We start from the raw sequence: 15000 nt of genomic DNA, 5'->3' as shown, positions 1-15000 counted from the left end.
TGAAGCGTCCCTTCGGCCCATTAAGGTTCTTTGAAGCGTCCCTTCGGCCCGTGGCTGCAACCCCTTTCATTCATTTTTACTGTATCTCCATTCGGATTCTTTCTTCCATCTTGCTTTCTACCCTTTTCTCACAATTGTTTTATAGTTCAACAGCGAGGTTTTCCTCCTGTTATACCTTTCAAACCTTCTACTCTCAATGTCCCTTTCAGCGCTGAATGACCTCGTAGGTCCCGGCGCTTGGCCTTCGACCTAAATTGTGTATATTCTATCTGTTGTATTTTCCATAGGAATTTATTTTCAATAATACTATAGTAGATTGACATCAACCGAGCATTTGACGTTAGGCCAGTCACTTACGACGCTCTTGATTGGCTGTTGATAAGCCAGTCACAGGGCTGGAAACTCAGTCTCTCGAAAGAGTTCACATAAGCGGGATGTATGTTCCACCTCTCCTGGGGGATGCTTTTGAAAGACGTATCCCTATATGAACTCTCTCGAGAGACTGAGAGTTTCCAGCCCTGTGATTGGCTTATCAACAGCCAATCAGGAGCGTCGTAAGGGACTGGCCTAGACATCAGATACATGGTTGATGTGATAATGGTAAGTACTACTCCAAGTCCGCGTAACATTTAAAACGAGTAACTCCATCGGGAGAGAAATCTCCCTTCCCCTCCCTAAATCAAAGGGGAGAGGGTTGTTTTTCCCACCTCCCCTCTGCATTCACAGATTCCATCTCGCTCTGCAAAACAAAGAAAATAATCCCTGAAGATTTCCCTCAAATCAAAAGCGAAAGTGCGCCATTTCTCCCGCGCTCTGTTTCACAGTAATCTGCTTTCCATCCGTCTTCCGTTCCTGCACTTCTCTGCAGTTTCGATGTATATTGTCGACTTTTTTCGCTAATTCTAATCTCTTGTCTTATTTCTTTTATTGCTGTTCTTCTGCATTCCGCGTCGTTCTTAACGGTCGTTCTCGTCTGGAACTCTCTCGATACTTTATTATTTCGGGAGTTCTCGTGAATATTGAGCCAAATGGCGACTCAGTACAGCGGGGCTTGTGGATATTAAGCCAAATGGCAACTCGGTACAGCTCTGTATCAAAGGATTGGAAACTCGCCCTTCTGTCTTATAATCACAGCGTCCACTTCCCTCCGAAATGGACGAGAGATTTTTTCGTGAATTATAGAAGGGACAGTAAAAGGAGTAGCTTTCTCATTGCAATTTTGGTTGTTATTTCATGTATTTCAATGGTTTTGTAGTTCTCTAAGACACATTCTCCGGTGTACAATAGTATTCGCTGGGGCTCAAGGAATGACCAGAATTTGATATTCTTAGCGGGTATCATGCCACGGTAATATTGGCAGAAGGAAAGTGACAGGACCTCAATTATATTTTGCATTTAACGAATAAAAAACTTTCAGTATTGATGAATCAAAATGCAGTATGAGATCATGAATTATTCGATAAAAGGTAAATAAAAAAAAACTGGGTATTTCTTTTTATTCAAAAGGACACGAATCAAAATGTTAGGACTACATACACTTTTATTCTGTTAACAGAAGAATAACGGAATTTAAATAGTGCTATTATGAAAAAAAAATTAGATTTTATCAGTTCCATAAAGGAACCCATTGTGATTAGTTGTGGTCCTTTTTAAAAGACAAAATTATATCCTTCGATGTAATTAAATTTTCTTGTAGGACATAAAATTTTTATCATTATTCTTAAGCACTTTCATTGCTGCATGTTTTAGGACTCGCTCACATATCACCTGAGAACAAACAGGTCTTCCGTTGAATTTGTTTAGTACTGAACTGGGCGAGTTACGGACAAAAGGTTGCCAGTCCGAATTGGCCACTTCCTGCTGTATTAAAACGGAATAAGAATGTGATGTTGTGAAGTGTGGTGATTTTTATATATATATATCTATATATATATATCTATTACATATATATATAACTCTATAATATATATATATATATATATATATATATATATATATGTGTGTGTGTGTGTGTGTGTGTGTGTGTGTGTGTGTGTTTCTCAAAAAGATACAGTAGCTAAATATTTGACAAATTCACAAACTCAACCTAGACCTGTTACCAGTGCATTTTATGTGACTGATTGACAAAAAAATAAAATAATAAAAAACGACTCTTCGTAATATTTATTATGTAACGTGACAAAACAAAACAAACAAATAAAATAAAACACTGGCACAACCACGGACCCACGGGAAAAACATGAAACACCTTAATATTACAACACGAAGTACATAATCAAGCCATTAGACATATATATATATATATAATATATATATATATATATATATTTTATATATAGAATATATATAAATATATATATATATATATATATATATATATATTATATATTATATATATATATATATATATATGAATATATCTATATATATATCTATATTGAATATTATATATAAATATATATATATATATATATATATATATATATATATATGATATATATTATATCTATATCTATATATATATCTATATATATATATATACATATATATGTATATATATATATATATAATAACTATTATATATATTTCTAATATATATAAATATATATATGTATATATATATTAGTTATATATATACATACATATATATATACATATAAATTATATATATATATATATATATATATATATACATATATATATACATATATATATATACATCTATATATCTATATATATATATATATATATATTTATATGTATAATATATATGCTTACATAATGCATACATACACACATACACACATACATACAAAAATGAAAACCTGTCCCTTGATCACACTTAAAAATAACCCTTCAAACCTCTAGGAATACATTAAAAAAAAAAAAGAAAAAAAACTTATTCTGACTCATCTCAGTCAGAAACCAGGGCCAGACTGTAGGTGGGGAGGTTGGGGGAGCATAGAAACGAACAGACACACGCACACACCAGGAAAGCTAGTAAGAGCGAGGCTGCTGGACCGAGCTGCTGGCCCCTCGGCCCCCCCGCCCCCCGCCCCCCGCTGGCTGGACGACGACGACGACGAGGAGCTGGCCTCGTCCAGTCCCCCCTGTTGGACGGCTGCTTTGTTCTCACCTGAGGAGGGAGAATTGAAGAAGAGTGAAAGGGAGAATTAAGAAAAATAAAAAGGGAAAAGCAAAAAGGAGGGGAAAAGGAAAATGAAGAAAAGGTTGTAAAGGGAACGAAAAAAAACGAAAAAAAAGAAAAAAAATGAAAATAAAAAAAAGGGAAAGAAAATAAAAAAAAAGTGGAAAGGGAAAATTATAAAGGAGGGGAAAAGGAAAATGAAGAAAAGGTTGGAAAGGGAACGAAAAAAGTGAAAATGGAGAATTAAAGAGGAGGTGAAAAGGGAAAATGAAGAAAATGGTGGAAAGGAGGGGAAAGAAAACGAGTGGAAATGTGTATAACAAAAAATTGAGGAGGGAAAATTCAAAAGGAGGTGCAAAGGAGAAAATGAGAAAAACTTGAAAAGGGAAAATTAAAAAGGAGGTGAGGAATTTTAAAAATAAGAAAAATAAAAGTGAAAAGGAGAATTAAAAAAATTGAGAGGGGAACATTGAAAAGGAGGTGAAAAGGGAAAAAACAAAAGGGGGTTGGAAAAAGGAAGGAAAAGATGAAAATAAATAAAAAAATGAGAGGTAAATTAAAAAGAGTTCAAAGGGAGAAAAAAAATGGAAAGGGAAAATTAAATAGGAAGTGAAAAGGCAAAATTAAAAAGGAAGGTGAAAAGGCAATATTTTAGAAAGTGCAGAAGGGCGGTAAAGTTAAAAAAGAAAGAAAAAAAACTTATAATGGGAAATTGCCAAAAAAACGTGGAAAGGGAGATGGGGAAATGCTAGTTTAAAATTGGAAAATACAAAATGAGAAAATAGTGAACAGAGAAAATGAAAAAGGAGGTGAAAAGGGAAAAGGAAGAAAGGGGTGGAAAGGGAAAATCACCATACTGGTTACACAATTTAATAATATAATAATAATAATAATAATAATAATAATAATAATAATAATAATAATAATAATAATAATAATAATAATAATAATAATAACAAGCTATTTCATGACCCTTGGCGAATCAGGAAGAGAGAGCAGATCCACACGATTTCTGCTTTTTGGAGAGGGAAATATATCCCCCACCAGGGGCTTTCATATTCAGGAGGGCCTAAAGTGCACGAAGGTGGGGAGTGTCTTGGATGCAGTGGAAAAGACGTCCTATGCAGGTATATGACGTAGCAGATGTTATGGAAACTATCCAGCAAACATAAATGATTGTAGATCTACAGAATAAATGCTTGTAGATCTACAGAAACAAATGCTTGTGGACCTACAGAAATGAATGCTTGTAGATCTACAGAAACAAATGCTTGTGGACCTACAGAAATGAATGCTTGTAGATCTACAGAAATATAAATGCTGGTGGATCTACAGAAATAAATGCTTGTAGATCTACAGAAATATAAATGCTGGTGGATCTACAGAAATAAATGCTTGTAGATCTACAGAAATAAGTGCTTGCAGATCTACAGGCACATGTTTCAGACAGCACGCAGTATAATATAATGAAAGAACCGACATCATTTTTCCGATTATTTATCTTATTCCATAATTTAAATTGCCTTGTCATAGCCATTTCATTTATCGTAATGGACCAAGAGATATGTCTGATCAAGTGGCAGAATGTTGAGTTTTCTGTCAGATGGGAAATGAAGACAAATTAGGCTGCTTGCTGAGATTGTCCGTCTTGATCATGTAGATTGTTTGAAAGTTTCATAATAAAAAGTGTATTAATAATAATATTAACAAAAGTGATAGTCATATATATATATATATATATATATGTATATATATATATATATATATATATATATATATATATATATATATACATACAGCAATCAATCCCCCCCGGGTTACATCAAGTTGAGTTAAGTTGTTCCGGACTTAAGGTGCTTGCCTCATGGCGCTCTTAACCTGCTTTACAGTGCCGTAACTTGACGTACAGCACTGTAACCCAGAACTTGCAGTGCTGTAACCAGGACTCAGCACTGTAACCCAGACCTACAGTGTGGTTGCTGTTTTACTCCCATTATAATTATGATGATTCGGGGTAAGGGCAATTTTCGGCTTATGGCGCCCTGCCGGGAACAGAACCCCTGCCGTAACCCGGGGACTGACTGTATATATATATATATATATATATATATATATATATATATATATATATCTATATATATAATAATTCAAAAATAAGTGCAAAAATAAACCTAATCTAGAGAAATATTAACATTAATCCCGTCTACCTCTCATCTAAAGGCACCCACCTTCGTGAATGTGCACCCGGACAGTAGCTGGATGGGATCCCGAGGGGACGCACGAATACATCCCGGAGTCCTCCGTCCGGACGTTTCGTACCGTCAGGCGGCTGGTCGTCTCCCCTCTCTCGTGGTCCATCTACACGAGGGGAAAAAGAGATAAGGATTCCTAATTATCTACTGAGTTGTAACTTGTGAATTTGTTATTTTTTTCGCGCAAGAGAATGGGTGGAAATAGATGAATTACAATGAGAAGTAAAATAAACAAAAATTCTAGAATAATCGTGAAAAGAAGAGAGAGAGAGATTCAAGTATGTAATATACATACATATTGAAAGGGAAAATTAATAAAAAAAGAGAGAGAGAGAGAGGGGATATTCAAGTATGTAATATGCTTATTGAAAGGGAAAATGAATAAAAAGACACACACAGAGAGAGAGAGAGAGAGAGAGAGAGAGAGAGAGAGAGATATTCAGACATGTAATATTCTTATTGAAGGGGAAAATAAATAAAAAAGGATAGGGGGAGAAAGAGAGAGAGATATTCATGTATGTAATATTGTTATGAAAAGAGAAAATAAAAAGAAAAGAAAGAGGATAAAAATAAAAGAGGAGGAGAGAGAGAGAGAGAGAGAGAGAGAGAGAGAGAGAGAGAGATTCAGGTGTATAGTATTTTTATTAAAAGGGAAAATAAATAAAAAAGGAGAGGTAGAGAGAGAGAGAGAGAGAGAGAGAGAGAGAGAGAGAGATATTCAGGTATGAAATATTCTTATTAAAAGAGAAAATAAAAAATAAAAGAAAAGAGGAGAGAGAGAGAGATAGAGTTTCAGGTGTATAGTATTCATATTAAATTGGAAAATAAATAAAAAAGGAGAGAGAGAGAGAGAGAGATATTCAGATATGTAATATTTATATTAAAAATGGAAAACAAATACAATTTGGAAAAAGGAGAGAGAGAGCGAGAGAGAGAGAGAGAGAGAGAGAGAGAGAGAGAGAGAGAGAGAGGATAAAAAAACTACAACCAAACAAAAAAAAAGTCCGGTCAGCCGTACTTGCATCTTGATGCCGCCCCTGGGGGAATTGTAGTCCATGAGCTGGGTGTCGTGGTACCAATAGATGAGCGTCGGGGGCCCGTATAAAGATGTCACTAAGCAGGTCAGGGTGAGAGATGACCCTTCCTCCATGAAGATTTCTCTCGCTCCCTTGATCTGCACTCTCAGGTCGCCTGAGGAAGAAGAGATTAGGAGAAGGGACGTGGGTGGTTTTTAGATAAATGTATATTTATGTATGTGTATATATATGTGTCTAATAAGAGGAGCCCATACAGACTCCAAAATATAGAAAGAAAGTACTATATTTTTCAGAGACTGCTGTCTCTCTCTTCAGGTAAGTAGTGAAGGGAGAGACTGCCGTCCCTGAAATATAGTACTTTCTTTCTATATATTATGTAGGTGTTATGTATGTGTATACATGTATGTATCTAATCAAAGGACCCCATTAAAAAATGCCAAAACAAAGAAAGAAAGTACTACATATTTCAGAGACTGCTGTGTGTCTCTTCAGGTAGGTAATGAAAAGAGAGACAGCAGTCTCTGAAGTATAGTACTTTCTTTCTCTATTTTGGCGTTTTTATGGGCTCCTTTTATTAGATTAATTGTGTTGTAACAGAACATTTTTACCAGTCACATGTATGTATATTGAATTATATACATACATGCGATTTTTTATCACATCACCGTGATTCACATACATGCATTAACCTACAAAATGTCCTTTAATATCCAATTCACTCTACCTCGGACTTAATATATTTTCATATATGTTAACCGAAGGGGAGTTTCTTAATTGATAGTAATTTCGTCCTCTCGTGGGTTCGAACCAGCCCCCAGTGGATAGACAGAGGAGAAATCTGGACTTCAGTGATGTTACCGGCTTGTTGGCCGAGTCGATAATCGATGACGTCACTGAAGTCCTGGTTTCTCCTCAGTCCGCTGGGCGCTGGTTCGAACCCACGAGAGGACGAAATTATTACCAACTAAGAAATTCCCCTTTGGTTAACATATATGAAAATGTATTAATTCCGAGGTACATCGAATTGGATATTAAAGGACATTTGTAGCTTAATGCATATATATATATATATATATATATATATATATATATATATATATATATATATATATATATATATATGCATGTGTATGTATGTATATATATAACAATATGTTCAATTCGAGGATCCATACAAAATTCATCCTGGAGTCTTAGTGCTTCATTCGATTCCTGTACTAATGAGCAGCATATGGTCTTGGCCTTTCAAACACCCCCTTCCCCTCCCTTCCCCTCCCCATTCTTCTTCGTCGAGTATCACCATTCAGGTATCTCTTCTATTCTCTTTCCCTTTTTTTTCTTTCTTCTCATTAGTGACCTTCGAGCAGGCCTCCGTGGCCTACCAATTTATGGTTAGTTGATTCCACTTTTCAGAAGCTCACGTTTCGATACTCTCGTCCCAAGCGTGCTCGCTGACTTTGTTAACCCTATAAATGGCGGATGGGTCCTCATTAGTAACGCTCTCTCTCTCTCTCTCTCTCTCTCTCTCTCTCTCTCTCTCTCTCTCTCTCTCTCAGTGAAATTAAAGTTTCTAATGATCATGAACTGCAATATTAAGTGACCTTCATATATATATATATATATATATATATATATATAATATATATATATAATATTATATATATAGATTCCAGCCGTGCAAGACGCAAACGCTTTCAATTATCCTTATTATATATATATATATATATATATATATATATATATATATAATATATATATGTGTGTGTGTGTGTGTGTGTGTGTGTGTGTGTGTGTGTGTATGTATAATCTGTTTATTTATTTGTTCGTTTATTTTGAGAATTGTGACTGTAAGAGGAAAATGCAGAATTGAAAAACCTCCGGAAAAATATATGACGCCACAAAGAAAGTCTATAAAAATGCTAGAGTCAAATGTTTTTATTTATCAGATCTTTTTATTTATTTGTTTATTTATTTATGAGAAATATGACCGTGAAAGAAAAACGCAGAATTGAAATATTCCAGGAAAAATATGTAGATCCATAGGTTATAAACCTCTCTCTCTCTCTCTCTCTCTCTCTCTCTCTCTCTCTCGATCAGGGAAATTCAGAAACCAATTGGTTCGACAAACTTCTACCATGAACATCAGTTCCTCTTGGGGCACGCAACCCCACACTAAAATCAGGGTTAAGAAAAACTTGTGGCAGACCTTATGAGTTTGGTGTGAGCGGCATTGGGTCACGATGAGGTTCGAGAGGTGAGTGAGTGAATGAGTGAATGAGTAAAGGAATATAGTAGAGGTTACTCAGCAAAAATAATTATTATCAGTATAATTGAAAACCTTGAAAATATTATTAGAAGAAATATACTAGTGAATATAAGCGTTCTTGACTTGAATGTTATGATATTAACGTTTTTTTCTACGGATGATATATAGATATTTTTCACATGGGGGTGGGTGTTGTTTAAATTAAATGGTCGGGGGGGGAGGAGGGAGTACCATTAGTTTGCTGACTGATGTGAGGAATAATTTATTCTTCATTCACTGACATGCAATACTTTTTTATTACTCTGGGAGTAAGCCTACAAACTACTTTGTTGTTGCTGTTCTTGTTATTGCTGTTGTTCTTGCTGTTCTTGGGGGGTAGGAAAGCCCTATGGAAAAGCCTGAAAAGGTCTGAAAAGGGAATTTTAGGATAGGATATTTATGATTTCTTTATTCAAATGAAAGTGTAAAAAATAAATAATATTCATGTTAAACAGTACAGAGAAAATTATTTCTAACAAAATATAGCATATTTATTTTAGTTTTCGTTGGTGACACAACGCTCTATTCGTCGGTAGATTTCAGCAAGAGCCTCGAGTAAGCTGGAGGTTTGATCACGCCTTTTCTTCATGTTAGTCTCCTCTTCTCTTTACGTGAAGTTTTTCCATCAGTAACATAACAAAATCATCTCATTTTCTTAATTATCTTTATATATTTGCTTTTCCATCAATGGAAAATAACAGTGTATAAAGACAAGGAGTGATCCAACCTCCAGCGTACACGTGGCGCATGCTAGAATTAAGTAATAAGAATAGATAAAAGAAAAAAGGAAGGACGAGGAATAAAGGCGAGGAATGCGCTTATTCTATTCAGGCCTGGAAAGAGCAAAAAGGTAAATAGGAATGAAAGAATAAAAATGAAAACAGAAAAAAGGAAGAAAGAGGAATGTACGTATTCTATTCAGACCTGGATAGAAAAAAAATTAAAGAGGAATGAATAAATAAAAATAAAAACAAAGAATAAAAGAAAGGACGAGGAATGAAGGAGAGGAAAACACTTATTCTATTTAGGCCTGAAAGAAGAAAAAAAAATAAAGAGGAATGAAGAAATAAAGATAAAAAAAAGGAAGGACGAGGAGTGGAGAGGAATGCACTTATTATATTCAGTCCTCAAAAAAAAGGAAAAGCAATGATAAAGAGGAATGAAAAAATAAAAAATGAAAAAAAGGAAAGCAGAGGAATGCAGAGGAATGCACTTATTCTATTCAGGGCTTCCCCCCAAAAAAAAACTTAGAAAGAGAACCGAAGGAAAACCGTTTGTTGGCTGCTGGAAAAAGACAGATTTAAGACACAGCAGGAAAGGGCAAAGCAGCAACATTCAAATAAGGTCCACCAACATCAAACGTCTTTCAGAAACTTTTGAAATGGGCCCAGTGCGTCATTCTGACAGTGGGGGAAGGGAATTGGTTGGGGTGGGGGGATATGGTAGAGGGTGAGAGAAAAACTATTACACAGCTCGGAAATATAAACTTGGGCCAGATATATATCGCTGGAAGTTATCGTCTCTGGAATTCCAAAAAGGCAGAAGTGATTTAAGACAAAAGTCGGTTTTGAAGTTCTCTGATGGACTCTCAGAGATGGACGTTACGTCCACTGACGGGCAGGATATGCAGTTGCAGAGTAACGTTGAAAAAAATGTTCAAACAATGCAATAAAAACATCAACCCCTTTGTTACTATAGTAGAGTCACATCAACCGTGCATTTGATGTCTAAGCCAATTCCTTACGACACTCCTGATTGGCTTTTGATAAGCCAATCACAGGGCTGGAAACTCTGTCTCGAGAGAGAGTTCACATAGGGAAGATGTATGTTCCACCTCTCTTGAGGGATACTTTTGAAAGACGTATCCCTCAGGAGAAGTGGAACATAGATCCTACCCATGTGAACTCTCTCGAGAGAATGAGAGTTTCCAGTCCTGTGATTGGCTTATCAACAGCCAATTAGGAGCATCGTAAGAGTCTGGCTAGACATCAAATGCACGGTTGATGTGAATCTACTATGACAGACGCGTGTTGTTGCTGTAGCCTTTTAACGCGTGAGATTAAAGCTATTCGTGCAGCTTTCATTCATCCCAAATTTATGAAAGTGACTGACTGATGTAGACTTCCAATTGAGGTTGTCAGGAAACTGATCATATTTAGGAATGACTCTATTTCATTCGTTTCATTCATTAGTACTGGATTCTGCCTCATTCAGATACTTGGCATAATTACCCGTTTATCATTCAGTAAAGGTCCTGAGAGAGAGAGAGAGAGAGAGAGAGAGAGAGTTCACTCGGAAGAAATATGCGACAGAAAATGACCAAAAAAACAACTGCAAATTAACAACGACAGACAATGTACATACAAAAAATCTACTGTGATATAAATAACTCCCCATCTTCTGCAGCGGCCTGAAGGGGCTATACACACACACACACACAGACACACGCAGAAGGAGAAGGAGGAAACGGTCGAACAAAGGCGATTTCCTCCGGAGAATACCCGGATGTTTTGTTTGATCGCGTCCGTTTAAACAACCGGCCAAAAAGAAAAAGAGAGGAAATAATAAATAAAAAAAAACGTTGCCGCCGGAATAGCATATTTCTCCCCTTTTGTAACCCGAGATTACAAGTGAAGGGTCTCGTCTCTCTCTCTCTCTCTCTTTCTCTCTCTCTCTCTTTCTCTCTCTCTCTGGTGCCCACCCCATCTCTGTCTCTGTCTCTGTCTCTGTCTGTCTGTCTCTCTGTCTACTGTCTGTCTGTTTGTCTGATCCCAACTTTCTCTCTCTCTCTCTCTCTCTCTCTCTCTCTCTCTCTCTCTCTGCTGTCTGTCTGTCTGTCTACTGTATGTCTGTCGGTCTGTGTGTCTCTCTCGCTCTCGCTCTCTCTCTCTCTCTCTCTCTCTCCTGTATGTCTGTCTGTCTGTCTGTCTGTCTGTCTACTGTCTGTCTGTTTGTCTGGTCCCCCCACCACTCTCTCTCTCTCTCTATCTACTGTCTCTCTGTCTGCCTCCCCTTCTTCTGTCTGTCTGTCTGGCGCCTCCCTACCTAACCCCCCCCCCCCCCCCCCTCTCTCTCTCTCTCTCTCTCTCTCTCTCACTCTCTCTCGGCGTCGTCAGGCCTTTCAAAGCAAAATCTCTTGTTGGACCTGCAATGCGGCCTTCTTCCGCCCCTGCGTGCGGCCTGTTGCTGCAGGAGGGCCCCTTTCTTTATCTCTCTCCCTCTGCGGCATTTGAGCGTCCCTGATAAGACCTCTCTGCTCTAGCCATACTCTGAAACTCCCCCCGTCCTCGTGAGACTTGCTTTTGGCCATACTCTGAAACTCCCTCTACCGACGCCGCCGAAGGCCATATACTATACTAGAAGGAATTCGTCGGGCGTTCCCTCACAAGGTTTGTCAGGTTTTGGTCCGCCTGTCTTTTGAGTGGGGCTGCTTGTCGTGGGAGTGTTTATGAATATGGGTCAATATTTGTATAAACAAAAACAAGTATGACGTGTATATTCACAATCAAAATGTTTTCTGTTTTAGTATTTTATTTTTGGTTAATTATCTTCAATTTAGATAATAGCCTCTATTCATATTTCTCCTAATACTTCTACGTAAGAGTGGGATTGATTCTTTAAGCATTTTCATATTGACCTCATTAAATAAATAGAGTTAGGTCAGCATTACCTGTAACTATTTTGCGGACAAGTTTTCCATTTTATACGACATGTCTTTTACTTCGAACACTTATTAAAGTTTGCAACCTCTGTGCGGGTAATTAAGTCATTCCTTTCAAAACTATGTGTAACAGAAGCTTCATGGTAGTGTGAACTACGTATATTATAGTAGATTTACATCACCCGTGCATTTGATGTCTAGGTCAGTCCCTTACGACGCTCCTGATTGGCTGTTGATAAGCCAGTCACAGGGCTGGAAACTCTCAGTCTCTCTCGAGAGTTCACAAAGGCAGGATGTATATTCCACCTCTCCTGAGGGATAGGTCTTTCAAAAGAGGTGGTACATACATCCTGCCTATGTGAACTCTCGAGAGACACTGAGAGTTTCTAGCCCTGTCATTGGCTTATCAACAGCCAATCAGGAGCGTCGTAATGGACTGGCCTAGACATAACATGCGCGGTTGATGTGAATCTACTTTAGTAAACAGGACATTGCAAATTTTATTTCACATTCTGAGCGAAGGTTGTAAAATTGAACAATAGTATTTTAATGAAATCAGAATAAAAACTCTGTCCTTAGTATGGAGACAATATTATGTAGTTACAGATTATTCCAGGCGACAGTTTGTGTCCGATTTCGTTAGCTGGTTTTAATCTTAAGTCACCAGTGTTGTTAATAAAAAGGCTTCATCAACACAAACTGCCGCTTACACCAAGAAGTTAGAGTCTGTTGTTAGTTTCAGTTCATCCATTTTCCTATTATCTGGTCTTAGGACTTTGGTTAAATTGTGCTCTTAAAAAAGAAAGGAAAAAAAGTTGGTCTCAAAATGAAAGCCTAGTTTTTCTTTGGGGACATCTCGGTCATAGAGATGTACAAAATAGGATAGCTGTTCGAAAGGAAAATAGCTTTTTTTTTTTTTTTTTTTTTTTTGCAAAAGATGCATTTTCATGGCCAGATGGTTTGGGCTGGCAATACCCATACCATACCATAACAGACGCTTATTGGATGATGCTGTTGTTATTGATTAAGCTGGCCTTATGCCAGCATGGTCTCTTGTTCATAATATAGCAGTCCGTAGGGATGAGGTAAGCCGTTTAAAAATAGCTGTATGCTTAACGCTGTAAGTTATGTTAATATTAATACTGTAGTAATCATAGTGATAATGTTATTATTAGGAGTGGTAATAAGAAAATTGACAAATTTCCTTAATAATAATAATAATAATAATAATAATAATAATAATAATAATCCAAAGAAAACTCATAATCACGTGAGTCAATAAAATGGAAAAGTAAATCCACAATAATATGTCTGTTTGTCTGCTTTGTATTCTATATAGCAAGATCAAACAGACATATGATTGTGGATTTACTTTTCCATTAATAATGATAATAATAATAATAATAATAATAATAATAATAATAATAATAATAATAATAATAATAATAATAATAATAACGCTGAGAAATAAATTAATTTAGAATAAAAACTCAGAAATAAGAAAAATAAATTCATACCTTCTTTTGTAGAGGCTGTATTATTGGCGATGAAGACCTTGGTGTTCCTCATGCTGATTGGTGGGGATGCCCCTGAAAAACGGCAAAAGAGATAACTCTCAGTGGATTGCAATAGCCATCGTTTTTCGCGACATATCTCAAGAACTGTTGAGCGAAATTTGATGAAACCTGTCGGATAGATGCATGAGGTGGCGTTCTTTAGATGGTTAACTTTTGGGGAAAATCATCTCGGGATGAAGATTGTTTTTGCATAAAAAATCATCAGCTCTGAATTATTTTTTTTTCCATTTTTCCCCATCTTTTCATTCATACATTTCAATTCTCTTCATTCTTGTATTTTAGATTTTCCCCTTCATTACATTTTTTTCCCATCATTCATATATTTTAATGTTCCTCCTCACTCATCAATTCAAATTTTTTCCCATATTCATATATTTTCATATTTTCCTCATTCATCAATTTTCATTTTTTCTTCATTCACAAATTTACATTTTTCCCCTCATTCACATATTGTAATGTTATCCTCATTCATAAATCTTCCCTTTTTTCTCATTCATCAATTTTAATTCCTTCCTTCATTTTCATATATTTCCTTATTTCCTCATTCATAAATTTTCATATTTTCCTCTCATACATCAATTTCCATTTTTCCCTTCAATCATATATTTTCATATTTCCTCATCCATCAATTTTCATTTTATTCTCATTCATTAATTTTCATTTTTTCCATCATTCATAAATCTGCATTTTTTCCTCATTCATATATTTCCATTTTTTTCAATCTCCATTTAAAAAAAGCAACATTGTAACACCTGAATGACAGAAATTGAAAATTAACTTTCACACAGCCTGTCCTCCTAATCCAAAAGATTTTAACGTATTCATATCTCTCTCTCAAAACAAATATTAATATTCACCCGCACGTTTATTGATTTATGCACGCTGGATGTAACCAATTGCCCGTAATTCCGTGGCGTTTTGTATGCGTGGCGGAAGTCGGTGTATGTATGTATGTTATATATCTATATATATATGATATATATATATATATCTATTATATAATATATATAGTGTGTAATT

General features: G+C 35.9%; 1 pseudogene; it reads right to left on the bottom strand.

Moving 5' to 3' along the window:
• Positions 1-2819: 2819 nt before the first annotated feature.
• The window catches only part of LOC135201174 (hemicentin-1-like), a 29114-nt pseudogene continuing 16933 nt past the window's right edge, over positions 2820-15000 (bottom strand).

This window comes from Macrobrachium nipponense, chromosome 28 (assembly GCF_015104395.2).
Source record: "Macrobrachium nipponense isolate FS-2020 chromosome 28, ASM1510439v2, whole genome shotgun sequence".
Taxonomy (NCBI): Eukaryota; Metazoa; Arthropoda; class Malacostraca; order Decapoda; family Palaemonidae; genus Macrobrachium; species Macrobrachium nipponense.
This window is presented reverse-complemented; position numbering and strand designations above follow the sequence as displayed.